This window comes from Gopherus flavomarginatus, chromosome 2 (assembly GCF_025201925.1).
Source record: "Gopherus flavomarginatus isolate rGopFla2 chromosome 2, rGopFla2.mat.asm, whole genome shotgun sequence".
NCBI lineage: Eukaryota > Metazoa > Chordata > Testudines > Testudinidae > Gopherus > Gopherus flavomarginatus.
Window position 1 is genome coordinate 196,319,969 of NC_066618.1, and position 14,988 is coordinate 196,334,956.

At 41.4% G+C, this 14,988-nt stretch overlaps 1 protein-coding gene across 4 annotated transcripts in view; it reads left to right on the forward strand.

Moving 5' to 3' along the window:
• The window catches only part of ZNF516 (zinc finger protein 516), a 142,978-nt gene that overhangs the window by 83,119 nt on the left and 44,871 nt on the right, over window positions 1–14,988 (forward strand). The gene's annotated exons all lie outside the window — the stretch shown is intronic.

The window sequence follows — 14,988 nt, forward strand, 5'->3', positions numbered from 1 at the left end:
TAAAGTAAGTGGTACTACCTAGGTAGTGGGTTGGTGAGTGAGTGCTTGTGAAAGGATAGGGCCTTTGGTCTTGAATGGTCTTGAAATCCAAATGACTGGTATAAGCAGGCTTCAGAGTCAAAACAAAGGTAAACTTCCAAGGGGGATGGGGTGGGAGGGAGAGAGGTTTAAACTAATAGTTCAAAAGCTTGCTTCAGTCTGGTTTCTCATTAATGTAATCAGGGAGCCCCCTCCCCCCACTGCTTCTCTCAAGCAGATGCTTCAGAACAGCACATCCTACAGAAAGAGTCACCTAAGTGCTACAATTGAGTCCAATCAGACTTCCCTCACAAGCCTTACGCTTCCAGTATTTCTTGTACTTAGGGAAACAGCCTTAAAGCCAGCCCCTGGACAGGGTTTCTATAACCTTGCATTCCAATGAAGGAAGTTAATATAAGGCTCTGACCCATGTCAAGCAGGGATTTGCGAAGACTCATGCTTTCTACTGCCTGCCCCCTCCATGTTGCACAACAGAAATGCTGTATTTTTGCAGTGTTTGGGCCTTATGCGGCCACAGCAGGCTTCTCACGATTTGGCCTTCCTAGAGTATAAATACGGAATGGCTTGCCTAAACACCACAGGTGAAGATTAGTTGTTGTTAGAAGAAATAGGCAATAGATTTTCTGTTTTCAGACATCCCATTTTACTGAATACACTCTTCAGACTGTTGTTTCACCAAGGGATTATTCTGACATCATAAACCACACAAGGAAAGCTCAGAGGGAGGGGGGCTTTGGCCTTAGTAAATCCAAGATGAAATTACACCCCTTTGTAATACCTCTGCAGTATGTGCTTTTACTTAGAGCTCAAGATGCTGTCTCCTTCAGTTCAGTGACTGTGAACTGTAAATATATTGCCCTATATTATAAGGCAATAGTTTGGAGGATTGTTAGTGGTTAGAAAATTGCTGTTTGGTGTATTACCCTTGATGCCAGTTTCAAAGCTGTGCTGCCAGTTGCTATCATTGGAATTAAAAGACCATCAGTCAAGTAAGATAGCCAGGTAGTTGTTGCATAAAGAATGAATGTAATGTAGGTCATTTTGCAAATTTCAATTCCTCAGGAGTCCCATATAGTTTATAAATATGGCTCGGCATTTATTACCTCTTTTAAAAAAATGATTCTTAAGTAAAGTGTAATATTCTAACCTTGGACTATTTTTAGCAAGGCTTTTCATTTCTCATTTGCAAGCTAAAGACATTTTATCGAAGAAGTGACATGCTAGATGCTGAACGCAAAATATGTAGCGGGAACAAAAGAGACAAATGCACTTTTCAGCCCTGCAACTCGTGAACAACCACGCTTTTAAGAGACTTAAGAATGAAACATCAGGTTTAGATTTAGCTGGTGTATTTTATTCTTACAGGTAAATTGTGCAAAATAAGCAGAGTTGGTGAGATGAGATGCCCTTTAGACAGTTTTGCTGCTTCACTGGGGTGGTCCTTGGGGTTTTCAGTAAAAGTTCAGCTTTTATTTCAAGATAATGCTCATCCCCATCTCACCTCCTACAACACTGAAGGAGTCCTAGAGGGAAATATTTCCCTCCTTCATCTAGGAGTGCTCTTCACGGTTACTACTTCATTGTTGACTAAAAGCAGGTTGAAAGATTTGAATAATAGGCTGTAACTCAAATGGATAACCTCTATCATTTATTCATGATGGATCTCAGAGTAGCCAATATCTATCAAAAGTAATGTTTGTATCCTTCTACCATAGTATGACACATAAGAGGTACAGTGATTGAGAGGCTATAGATGACCTTATTGTCATTTTATTAAGTCCTCTATCTGAGTTTCGAAGCTGTTCATTCTTTATGCCATGGAACCACAGGGTCTTCAGGAACCTCTGCTTTCCATAGCTGGTAGAATGCCTTGAGTTTTTTTCATATGATCTGTTCATACTCTTTGGGTCAATTCTCTTTCCCTTGAAGTCAACAGGAGTTTTGCCAGTGACTTAAATAGGAACACAAACCATGCATATTGTATAATGCTCAGTAGCTAATGTAGATTGTGACAGGAGAGAGGGTGTGTTGTCATCTGACCAGACAAGGAGAAGGGGGGTGCTCTGAGGCAGCATGCATCATTTAAGCCAGGGAAAGAAAGAGAAGCTCTCTTGTTCCTCCCCCTTGCATTAAGCCTTGTTCATATTTGCATAGTCTATAAATGCAGATACTAGGCTAATACAATGTTAAAGTTGAGCTATTAATCACAAAATCATAACTAACACATCACATAGACTCAGCTGTGAAATGCTTCAGATGTGCATCTAAGGTAATACAAAAGGTTAAAAATTCAAACATACGAGCCAGTTGTACAGAATTTAACCAGTTCACACACAGTCTTACTAGAGTAGCATTACTAAAATTAAAGAAAGCTTTTAATAACAAAAATTACTTTGCACTCATGTTGCTTATTAATCATACTGTTTTTTGTTAATGTTTTTGTAAGTGCAGTGAATGCAGATCTACGGAGACCGAGATCAGAATGTACAGATAGATTCACATGTGGTGCATGTTCATAAACTACAATCAAACTAGAGAACATAATTCAGTCAGATTTAGAAAATAAAGAACGTGCTGGACCCCTTCTTTTTCCGGTAGGATTCAGAAATGAGAAATCATTCCCTATCCACTTCTGTAGCCGAAAGAGAATTGATTCCTGTAAAAGTAACCCAGATGTTAATGTGATATCAGCAAAACATGTGAGCAAGCAAAATATGCTCTCAAATAAGACCTAGGAATCTTAGCTTGTAGTTCCTAGTGTGGAGACTTGTTTACACCAAGTCTTTATCCATCCCATTGTATGCCAGTGTTTCTCCATGTATATTATTCATTTATTTATAAGTTTCCATGGCACCTAGAATCCCTGTAATGGACCAAGACTCTGGTGCTAGGTACTGTACAAAGAATAAGAATATGGACCCTGCCCCAGATATATTCAAGGTCATTTCAGCCACACACTAATCAGGAAATATGTTTACTCAGTTTCTGTCTCAATCCAGGGGAAAAGATGGGGGAAATCTCAGAAGTACATAGAGCATAGATCATTCCTAATATTGATAGAACATCAGGATAACTACAACAAGACATCTACCCTCCCAACAAGACACCTTAATGATAGTTTGAGGCCCTAGAGAAAACAACCATGGCTCCAGTTGACAATATGGTCCTGCATGTTCTATATCGTCCTGCATTTCTAAGACGTGCCAGACATCTTGCCAGCATGCCCACAAAAGATCAAGGCTCAGTTTACTAGAAATGTGGCGGTCTCTTGGGCCAGTAATAGAAGACAACTGCTTGGAGTTCCCTCCGTATGTGAATTAAGCACTATAACAATAGCCTCCATATTCCTGCTTCTATTGCCATGCTTTTTGACAAAACTATCATCAAAGCAGTGGTCTTTTTTTTCCCATACCCTTATCTCCCAACACATACCTCCAAAATTCTTATTGCTTTTTATTTTTATCTAGTTCTGGTGAGGGCCTTCCCAGTTTCTTTGGGATGTGGCAGAGATGCTGGAACAATTTGTATGTGAGGGTGTGTTGAGAGCCATTGAATCAAACTGTAAAACCTGTATATAATGGAAACCACTTCAAGGCAGGGGTGCAGCAGCACCCCCCGCACTGGTAGTTCTAGCATCTATAGGACGTAGCATGGGATAATGGTTCACTTTGGTTACAGCTATTTGCTGTCTTCAGCTTTCTTGTCATTGCCAGTTGCTACCCAGATCCGATCGGCCTACAGTTGTGATGAGCAAGATCAAAACATTCTATTTTGGAAAATCTTTCCTGTGGCCTGGCTGTATCAGTGCAGACCCTTACCCTTCAATTGTTTTCCGCAAAGAAGTGGTGCGTTAGTATTTTAAAATTAATGTTTACTCTGAGTTAAATTGCAGCTCTGGAAGCTTTCATCTGCCTCTGAAGAGAAGAGTGAGGAAGTATATTGGCTAGAGGGAAGGAAAATCTTTGGTTTCTGTTTGTTCCTTCCTGACATGAATGGGACACGCTATCCATCTCCTACCCACTGTAACTGTAGGTAAAAGATCCCAGTTCTATAAAGAATATGTATGAACCAACTGGAGACTTGCACTTCTCCTGATTATAAAGAGAAGAAGAATCATTGATAGCTATGAGAATGATGTCAGCGATCCATGGGTAGTCAAAACATTGTGCTTTGATGCATGCTTAAATCAGTAAGAAAGGCAGTTCATGTTTGTGCATGCTCAGAACACAATTTAAAACTATGGCAAAGTAGATATTTCTCATGTTAGAATATGTACTTAGTTAAAGACTTAAAAACCAAGTTGCTGTTGAGTTACCTGAGAAAATAAAGGGCCAGATCTTGCTATAGTTGAAGTCCAAGGCAAAACTTCTAGTCACAAAACTGGCCTAGAGCACCTGAAAATATTCCCTGTTTCTCTGAAAAAAAATATTTTGTTTTTGTGCTTAAATAACCCCTAAATGGATTTTCTCACTTTCCAAAATGTCTTCCTCAGTGTTGAAATCAAGTATAAGAAGTTGGTAAGAATCTTATAAGAACCAACAGAAATAGGGATTTAGAATCCAATCTGTCTTGTCTCTGATATATAGCAGAACCCTGCTCATTTACATAAATGACTAAAAGACATACTGCAAAGCATTGTACGTTATGAGTTAATGAATAAGCACAATGACGAAGATGTTGCATCATAAAAAGTTCTTTATTCATTGATTTTTGAGTATTGCAGTTTTTTTCTGTTATTTCATAGTATATTAGTAACTGGTGTTTAGTGTACTTTATAATGGAGTCTTAGGCCTGGTCTACACTACAGGGTTAGGTCGAATGTAGCCGGGTTAGGTTGATTTAAAAATGAATGCGTCCACACAACCAACCCCTTCCATTGACCTAAAGGGCTCTTAAAATTGACTTCTGTACTCCTCCCTGGTGACGGGAGTAGTGCTAAAATCGACTTTGCTGGGTCGAATTTGGGGTAGTGCAGATGCAAATCGATGGTATTGGCCTCCAGGAGCTATCCCAGAGTACTCCATTGTGACCGCTCTGGACAGCACTTTGAACACCAATGCACTAGCAAGGTACACAGGAAAAGCCCCAGGAACTTTTGAATTTCATTTCCTGTTTGGTCAGCGTGGCGAACTTAGCAGCACAAGTGACCATGCAGTCCACCCCAGAATCGTAGAGCATAGAATGTTTCTACACTCCCCCTATCATTTCCATCCCTGAGGTTATCGCAGATTAGAAGGTGAAAAAAATGCACTTGCGATGACAGGATTCCCGAGCTCATGCAGTCCTCCTGCATAGATAGGGCACAGCTTAATTCATGGAGGCATTCAGTGGCAGAGGCCAGGAAAGAATAAAGTGAGCGCAAAGAGCAGAGGCAGGACGCGATACTGAGGCTAATGGGGGAGCAAACAGACACGATCAAGCATCTGTTGGAGCTGCAGGAAAGCCAACAAGAACACAGACTCTTGCTGCATCCACTGTATAACCGCCTACCCTCCTCCCCATGTTCCATAGCCTCCTTACCCAGATGCCCAAGAACGGGGGGTGAGGCTCCGGGCACCTAGCCACTCCACTGCAGAGGATGGCCCAAGCAACAGAAGGCTGTCATTCAAACAGTTTGATTTTTATTGTGGCTACAATAAGCAATGTGGCCTTGTCCTTCCCTCCTTCCCCACCTTACTCGGGCTACCTTGTCCGTTACATCATTTTTTAAAATTAATAAAGAAAGAATGTGTGGTTTCAAAACAATAGTTACTTTATTTCGAAGGGGGGAGAGTGATTGGCTTACAGAGAATGAAAATCAACAAAGGGGGCGGGTTTGCATCAAGGAGAAACACACACAACTGTCACACTGAAGCCTGGATAGTCATGAAACTGGTTTTCAAAGCCTCTCTGATGCGCAGTGCACCTTGCTGTGCTCTTCTAATCGCCCTGGTGTCTGGCGCAAAATGATTGTCTGCCGTTGCTTTCACAGAGGAAGGAGCGACTGACGACATGCACCTAAAACCACCGGCAACAATGTTTTTGCCCCATCAGGCATTGGGGGCTTAACACAGAATTCCAATAGGTGGCGGAGACTACAGGAACTGTGGGATAGCTACCCACAGTGCACCGCTCTGTAAGTCAATGCTAGCCACAGTAGTGAGGACGCACTCCGCCGACTTAATGTGCTCAGTGTGGACATACTGTATAAAATTGATTTCTAAAAATCGACTTCTAAAAATTGACCTAATTTCATAGTGTAGACATACCCTTAGTAACATGAAACCTCACTACAGTCTCCTACTCTTAGATGTTTGTTGACAAGTGCATTTCAATCAGCAGTTTTGCACACCTGTGTGTTTGTGTGTGTGTGTGTGTGAGAGAGAGAGAGAGAGAGGGAGACTTATTAGGTGTCTGAATCAGCAAATTGTGGATTAGCAAAGTTCTAGTGTAATAGCAGTATGGCAAACACTTAAGCCTTTAGGTAGGTCGTTACAGTCTTCCTGCGTGTGGGTTTATCATAATAGTGCTTCTATAATTAAAATTCTGTTAACATTTTCATTATATAAGCCCTTATTTTATGTATAAAAGCAAAATGTATTTTAACCAATTTTATAGGAGGCAAACATATGAAATTACAGGCCTGTTTCTCCTTTCACACTGATATAGATCGGGAGTAAACTGGAGTGAAGTCTTTGTTGTCAGAGTGGTGTAAAACTGGTGGGAGAGCAGAGTCAGGTTCCAAATTTGCCATATGAGTGGACTGGTGCGTCTTGGTGTTTCTTAAAATTTGAAGTCACAGACACTGAGATTTAAGAATTGCACCTTCTGCTGTGGGCATTATCTAAACGTTTTTGGTGCTTTAATTCTGTTTACTGTTCTAATACTTGTACAGTTTGCTGTTTGTTTTTTAAATTTTTAGAAATTATTCCAAAGCCTTTGACTGGAGCCACTGTTATTTGTGTGGTTAAATTCCGTCTGATTAAAGTTCCCTGAATAGTCATAGACTCATAGACTCTAGGACTGGAAGGGACCTCGAGAGGTCATCGAGTCCAGTCCCCTGCCCTCATGGCAGGACCAAATACTGTCTAGACCATCCCTAATAGACATTTATCTAACCTACTCTTAAATATCTCCAGAGATGGAGATTCCACAACTTCCCTAGGCAATCTATTCCAGTGTTTAACTACCCTGACAGTTAGGAACTTTTTCCTAATGACCAACCTAAATCTCCCTTGCTGCAGTTTAAGCCCATTGCTTCTTGTTCTATCATTGGAGGCTAAGGTGAACAAGTTTTCTCCCTCCTCCTGATGACACCCTTTTAGATACCTGAAAACTGCTATCATGTCCCCTCTCAGTCTTCTCTTTTCCAAACTAAACAAACCAATTCCTTCAGCCTTCCTTCATAGGTCATGTTCTCAAGACCTTTAATTATTCTTGTTGCTCTTCTCTGGACCCTCTCCAATTTCTCCACATCTTTCTTGAAATGCGGTGCCCAGAACTGGACACAATACTCCAGTTGAGGCCTAACCAGCGCAGAGTAAAGCGGAAGAATGACTTCTCGTGTCTTGTTTACAACACACCTGTTAATGCATCCCAGAATCACGTTTGCTTTTTTTGCAACAGTATCACACTGTTGACTCATATTAAGCTTGTGGTCTACTATGACCCCTAGATCTCTTTCTGCCATACTCCTTCCTAGACAGTCTCTTCCCATTCTGTATGTGTGAAACTGATTGTTCCTTCCTAGGTGGAGCACTTTGCATTTATCTTTATTGAACTTCATCCTGTTTACCTCAGACCATTTCTCCAATTTGTCCAGATCATTTTGAATTTTGACCCTGTCCTCCAAAGCAGTTGCAGTCCCTCCCAGTTTGGTATCGTCCGCAAACTTAATAAGCGTACTTTCTATGCCAACATCTAAATCGTTGATGAAGATATTGAACAGAACCGGTCCCAAAACAGACCCCTGCGGAACTCCACTTGTTATACCTTTCCAGCAGGATTGGGAGCCATTAACAACTACTCTCTGAGTACGGTTATCCAGCCAGTTATGCACCCACCTTATAGTAGCCCCATCTAAATTGTACTTTCCTAGTTTATCTATAAGAATATCATGCGAGACTGTATCAAATGCCTTACTAAAGTCTAGGTATATCACATTTACTGCTTCTCCCTTATCCACAAGGCTCGTTATCCTGTCAAAGAACGCTATCAGATTAGTTTGACACGATTTGTTCTCTACAAATCCATGCTGGCTATTCCCTATCACCTTACCACCTTCCAAGTGTTTGCAGATGATTTCTTTAATTACCTGCTCCATTATCTTCCCTGGCACAGAAGTTAAACTAACTGGTCTGTAGTTTCCTGGGTTGTTTTTATTTCCCTTTTTATAGATGGGCACTATATTTGCCCCCTTCCGGTCTTCTGGAATCTCCCCCGTCTCCCATGATTTCCCAAAGATAATAGCTAGAGGCTCAGATACCTCTTCTATTAACTCCTTGAGTATTCTAGGATGCATTTCATCAGGCCCTGGTGACTTGCAGGCATCTAACTTTTCTAAGTGATTTTTTACTTGCTCTTTTTTTATTTTCTCTTCTAAACCTACCCTCTTCCCGTAAGCATTCACTATACTAGACATTCCTTCAGACTTCTCAGTGAAGACTGAAACAAAGAAGTCATTAAGCATCTCTGCCATTTCCAAGTCTCCCGTTACTGTTTCCCCCTCCTCATTGAGCAGTGGGCCTACCCTGTCCTTGGTCTTCCTCTTGCTTCTAATGTATTGATAAAAAGTCTTCTTGTTTTCCTTTATTCCCATAGCTAGTTTGAGTTCATTTTGTGCCTTTGCTTTTCTAATCTTGCCTCTGCATTCCTGTGTTATTTGCCTATATTCATCCTTTGTAACCTGACCTAGTTTCCATTTTTTATATGACGCCTTTTTATTTTGTAGGTCATGCAAGATCTCGTGGTTAAGCCAAGGTGGTCTTTTGCCATATTTTCTATCTTTCCTAACCATTGGAATAACTTGCTTTTGGGCCCTTAATAGTGTCCCTTTGAAAAACTGCCAACTTTCCTCAGTTGTTTTTCCCCTCAGTCTTAATTCCCATGGGACCTTACCTATCAGCTCTCTGAGCTTACCAAAATCCGCCTTCCTGAAATCCATTGTCTCTATTCTGCTGTACTCCCTTCTACCCTTCCTTAGAATTGCAAATTCTATGATTTCCTGATCACTTTCACCCAAGCTTCCTTCTACTTTCAAATTCTCAACAAGTTCCTCCCTATTTGTTAAAATCAAGTCTAGAACAGCTTCCCCCCCTAGTAGCTTTTTCAACTTTCTGAAATAAAAAGTTGTCTGCAATGCAGTCCAGGAACTTATTAGATAGTCTGTGCCCCGCGGTGTTGTTTTCCCAACATATATCTGGATCGTTGAAGTCCCCCATCACCACCAAATCTTGGGCTTTGGATGATTTTGTTAGTTGTTTGAAAAAAGCCTCATCCACCTCTTCCACCTGATTAGATGGCCTGTAGTAGACTCCCAGCACGACATCACCCGTGTTTTCTACCCCTTTTAGCCTAACCCAGAGACTCTCCACATTTCCGTCTCCTATGTCCATCTCCACCTCAGTCCAAGTGTGTACATTTTTAATATATAAGGCAACACCTTCTCCCTTTTTCCCCTGTCTGTCCTTCCTGAGCAAACTATACCCATCCACACCAACATTCCAGTCGTGTGTATTATCCCACCAAGTTTCAGTAATGCCAATAATGTCATAGTTGTATTTATTTATTAGCACTTCCAGTTCTTCCTGCTTATTACCCATACTTCTTGCATTTGTATATAGGCATCTAAGATACTGGTTTGATCTTGCCTCCCAGCTTTGCCCTGACCCTCCTTCCTCTCTGCCATTATAGCCCGTGCTCCCTCCTGTTTCCATTATTAACATCATATACCAAGAGCAGGTCTGTTTTCTCCATGCTAGGGTGATAGTGGGGTCGCTGGGAGATTTCTATACTATAACTTTTAATCCAAGTTACAGTGCTACAGCAATGTTTCACTGTTTAGCACAGTTTGATGCACCTCAAAGTATCTTCGGAGCACTTGGGGCAATGTCTCATACATTTCCATTCCTGACTAGTTACGCTCAGGGGGGAAGCACTATAACATTTTCAGTTATTTCATATCCGGTCCAAAATATCAGCTATTTTAAGATGGAAACAGGCCAAGAAACCATCAAGATCCAGCTCCTGTGAGTTAGCAGTACCAACATTTTTTCTTTAAAATATTTGTCTAACTCATTTGTACATCCATTTATATTACCTGGTCCTTTATAATTCATATGTCTTCCTGCAAGAATAAATGCTTGATGCCAGAAATTTCACACCTAAAAATGGGAATGTGTGAAAATGAGTGTGAAGTTGTACAGATGTATGATTTGAAGACGCAAAAGAATCAAATCCTTAATTTTTTTGCTGAAAGTGACTGTACCCCGAGCACTGCTTTACTGCATTATATCCGAATTCATGTTATATCGAGTTGTGTTATATCGGGGTAGAGGTGTACCTTAATGTACTCCCTTAATGTACTGTGAACTCAGTCGAAGAGGAAGTTCAGTCCTTTTTGTTTGTTTCAAACCCTGGTTCATAAAAGCATTCATTTTGTGCTAAGGATTGAACAAGACCTTGTAGATTCCTTTGCCAGTACAGTGTCACTGCATTGACCGACTGTTAGGAATCACTTTTCAGAAATTTGGCCCCCAGATGTCAGTATCATTAAGGTTTTATTAAAACTGGTGGATCTTGGAAACACTGTAGACTTTTGGTGCCTTTTTTGCCTATGCCAACAAAAAATTAATATCCTGCAGATGTGTGGAATTTCCGCATAATAATTTCACTTGAAGAAAGACCTCATGAAGTATGTAGCACTCCATGCATTCTATCAAAGGATTTCGAATGTGCCCCGTGTGCCCTGATGCAGGGGCAGGGCTCTTCATTGGCAGACACTTGGTAGAAACATCTGTTAAGAATTTTAAATGGCTGAAAGCCTGAAGAAGGCTCTTCCTCGATGACAATTCCATTTTGGAACTGTCATGGGAACTGAAAAGAGCTAAGTAGGCCAAAGTTTACTCCTGCTGCCCCTGAAAAATGAAGATCAGGAGATTTACAGGGAGAAGGAGCTTGCTTCTAACAGACCAATGGTTTTAAGAATGTCCTCCTTCTGTTAGCTCTGTGATTAAGGGGCCAGAAGGTGCTTCCTCCTCTTCCATCTCCAACCCACAGTCCACTGGTAAATTATAACATTAGTTGTTGACCATATAGAGGCCATAAACTGTGTGGTGAGATTAATGCAGTACTAAGGCTGTAAATAACTCCTGTGGGTTCTGAGGCCCACAATGAAAGGTCTGGACCAAGGATAGGGAATATTAGAGTACAGGGCAGCAGTTTATTTGTTCTTCCCCTCAGCCAGCTCCACAACTCTCTGAAACACAGCTGCTTCTTTATTTTAGCCTGTCTTGGCCTATCTTTAGAATAAGGTATCTCACTACATAGTCTGCCTCATCCATGGCTTTCCACTGAGTTCATGTCTTGAAAGTTTGTAGATGGACCATACTGAATATGGGGATTTCTTCTGAGGGGTAGAGATTGCCACTTAAACCCAGGTGGGAGCTAGGGTCCTGGGCTTTGGGGGACAGAAGACAGCTAGAGAGGCCACTCCAAGGGGAGGTGAAGGATTTTATGGGTGTTTTTGATTTTGAGGGCAATTCCAGCTCCTCCAAACAGACTTTACACGTTCTAGTTCATTTGGCGCGCCCACACATCTTGCAGGGTTCACCGAGTCCTATGGGAGTCCCATCTTTTTAATAGCTCCAAATTAAAGGTGTCCAATCATAAATCACTGGGAAATCCTAGCTTAAGAGGGATAGGAGAGACAGAGAAGCACCCTTGTGTATGTCTTCACAGGCCATGTCAGTTCCTTTTAATTTGAATTCTAAAACCTGTCAGACTAGCATTTGGAAACAGCGAAGATTCCATTTTTGTGCTTTCAGTAATATTTGAAATTTCTCTTTCTAAATTTAAAAGAAGTTCAGAGTTATTCTGAAAATTATTAAGAATGATTCCAAGAGATAAATATATTTTTAAAAAAATCTTTTCAGGCCGAGCGATGTTTTCTTTTGTATATCACCATTCTTTCACTGAAAATCATTCAAATTTGTTGTGATTCAGTAACGGTGTAAACAAAGTATTGCTTTGTTTCTGGTGTTTTTTCAGCCTAGTAACAAGGTGAGTCAGATAATAACCTAGATAATTAGGTTATATAAAAACAATCTGTCTTTTAAAAATGCAGTTTATGACTCTTAACATTATAGCTAGAAGTTTGCCACCATTAACAATGGATCAGTTTCAGACTTGTACTGCATATAAAAGAAATCTGACTACATTTTAAGGAAGCTGGAGACTGTAAATATAGAACAGTATCCCAGTAACCTAATAAAGGTATTTTTGGATAGAGAGAAAGTAGTGTATTTTGTAGAAGAGCCAAAGCAATACTTGTGCTGTAGACTTTATAACGTTTGAAAACATAAGTGATTTGTATTTTACTGCAATGTTAAAAGTACACCACAGTCCTTAAATATTTAGCTATTGTCTAATGCAAAGTTATTCAGTGTAAAATTTTATTTCATACTCAGGTCTAATACTGAGTGGCTTGTTAGATTTTTAGCACAAGTGACAGTAAAATTTTGACCTATGAATTACTGATGGAATTTAACTGAAATCTGAACTTCTTTATACTTTAGTAGAGAGGAGTAAATGAAGAATTGTTGCCTCAAGCAAGTTCTCCCACTTTTCATGAACGCACACACATAACAAAACATGGAAAACATCACAGAATTTCAAGGCATGTTTTAAAAGAATATTATGAGCAACTGAAAAGAGAGAATATAAATTATTTATGTCGCAGTGCTACAGATTTGAAAACCAATTTGAGGCTCAGTTGTATTAACTGCTAAATAAAAATATACTGAAAGAGAGTGCCTGAGAACATACAATCTAAACAGACAAGATAGGCAAGGAATGGGAAAGAGTATTATCCCCATTTTACAGATGGGAAACTGACCTACAGCAAGATTAAGTGACTTAATCAAGATCAGACTGAAGTTTGGAGGAGAACCACGAATTGAACTCAGATTTCCTTAACTATAAAACCATCCTTCCTTTTATAGTTTTACTTGATACATGGAGGATATAGCCAGGAAAGATTATTGATGAGGAGAAGAAGGAAGAGAAAGTATATTTGGAAGAAGTGGATCTGGATATAATTGAAGGAAAAGTGGGAAGTAGTTAGATAGAAACTGGGAACAAGTAACTTAGGTGGCCTTTACAGCTGAAAGATGGCATTGTGACTAAAGCACAGGACTGGGAGTTGGGTCACCTGTAGTCGGCTACTAGCTCTGTAGTAGACGTTGCCTATAAATTTGAGCAATGCAGCAGGTACCTCAGGAAGGAACACAGGGTATGTCTACACTACGGGATTATTCTGATTTTACATAAACCGGTTTTGTAAAACAGATTGTATAAAGTCGAGTGCACGCGGCCACACAGAGCACATTAATTCGGCGGTGTGCGTCCATGTACCGAGGCTAGTGTCGATTTCCAGAGGGTTGCACTGTCGGTAGCTATCTCGTAGCTATCCCATAGTTCCCGTAGTCTCCCCCACCCCTTGGAATTCTGGGTTGAGATCCCAGTGCCTGATGGGGCAAAAAACATTGTCGCAGGTGGTTCTGGGTACAGCCTCACCCCTCCCTCCGTGAAAGCAGCAGACAACCGTTTCGTGCCTTTTTTTCCTGGGTGAACTGTGCAAACGCCATAGCACAGCAAGCATGGACCCTGCTCAGATCAAAACCGCAATCGTGGACGTTGTAAACACCTCACACATTCTCCTGCAGTCTATGCTGAACCAGGACCTGCAAAGCCAGGCGAGGAGGAGGCGGCTACGGCAGAGCAGCGACGAGAGTGATGAGGACCTGGACACAGAATTCTTTCAAACCGTGGGCCCCTGCGCTTTGGAGATCCTGATGGTAATGGGGCAGGTTATAGCCATTGAACACCGATTTTGGGCCCGGGAAACAAGCACAGACTGGTGGGACCACATAGTTTTGCAGGTTTGGGACGATTCGCAGTGGCTGTGAAACTTTTGCATGCATAAGGGCACTTTCATGGAACTTTGTGACTTGCTTTCCCCTGCCCTGAAACGCCAGAATACCAAGATGAGAGCAGCCCTCACAGTTGAGAAGCGAGTGACAATAGCCCTCTGGAAGCTCGCAACGCCAGACAGCTACCGGTCAGTCGGGAATCAATTTGGAGTGGGAAAATCTACTGTGGGGGCTGCTGTGATGCAAGTAGCCAAAGCAATCATTAAGCTGCTGCTGTGAAAGGTTGTGACTCTGGGAAACATGCAGGTCATAGTGGATGGCTTTGCTGCAATGGGATTCCCTAATTGTGGAGGGGCGATAGATGGAACCTATATCCCTATCTTGGCACCGGAGCACCAGGACCCCCAGTACGTAAACCGCAAAGGGTACTTTTCAGTGGTGCTGCAAGCGCTGGTGGATCACAAGGGACGTTTCACCAACATCCACATGGGATGGCCAGGAAGGGTTCATGATGCTCGCGTCTTCAGGAACACTACTCTGTGTAAATGGTTGCAGCAAGGGAATTACTTCCCAGACCAGAAAATAACAGTTGGGGATGTTGAAATGCCTGTAGTTATCCTGGGGGACCCAGCCTACCCCTTGATGCCATGGCTTATGAAGCCATACACAGGCAGCCTGGACAGTAGTCAGGAGCTGTTCAACTACAAGCTGAGCAAGTGCAGAATGGTGGTAGAATGTGCATTTGGCTGTTTAAAGGCGCGCTGGCGCACATTACTGACTTGCTCAGACCTCAGCCAAACCAATGTCCCCATTGTTATTG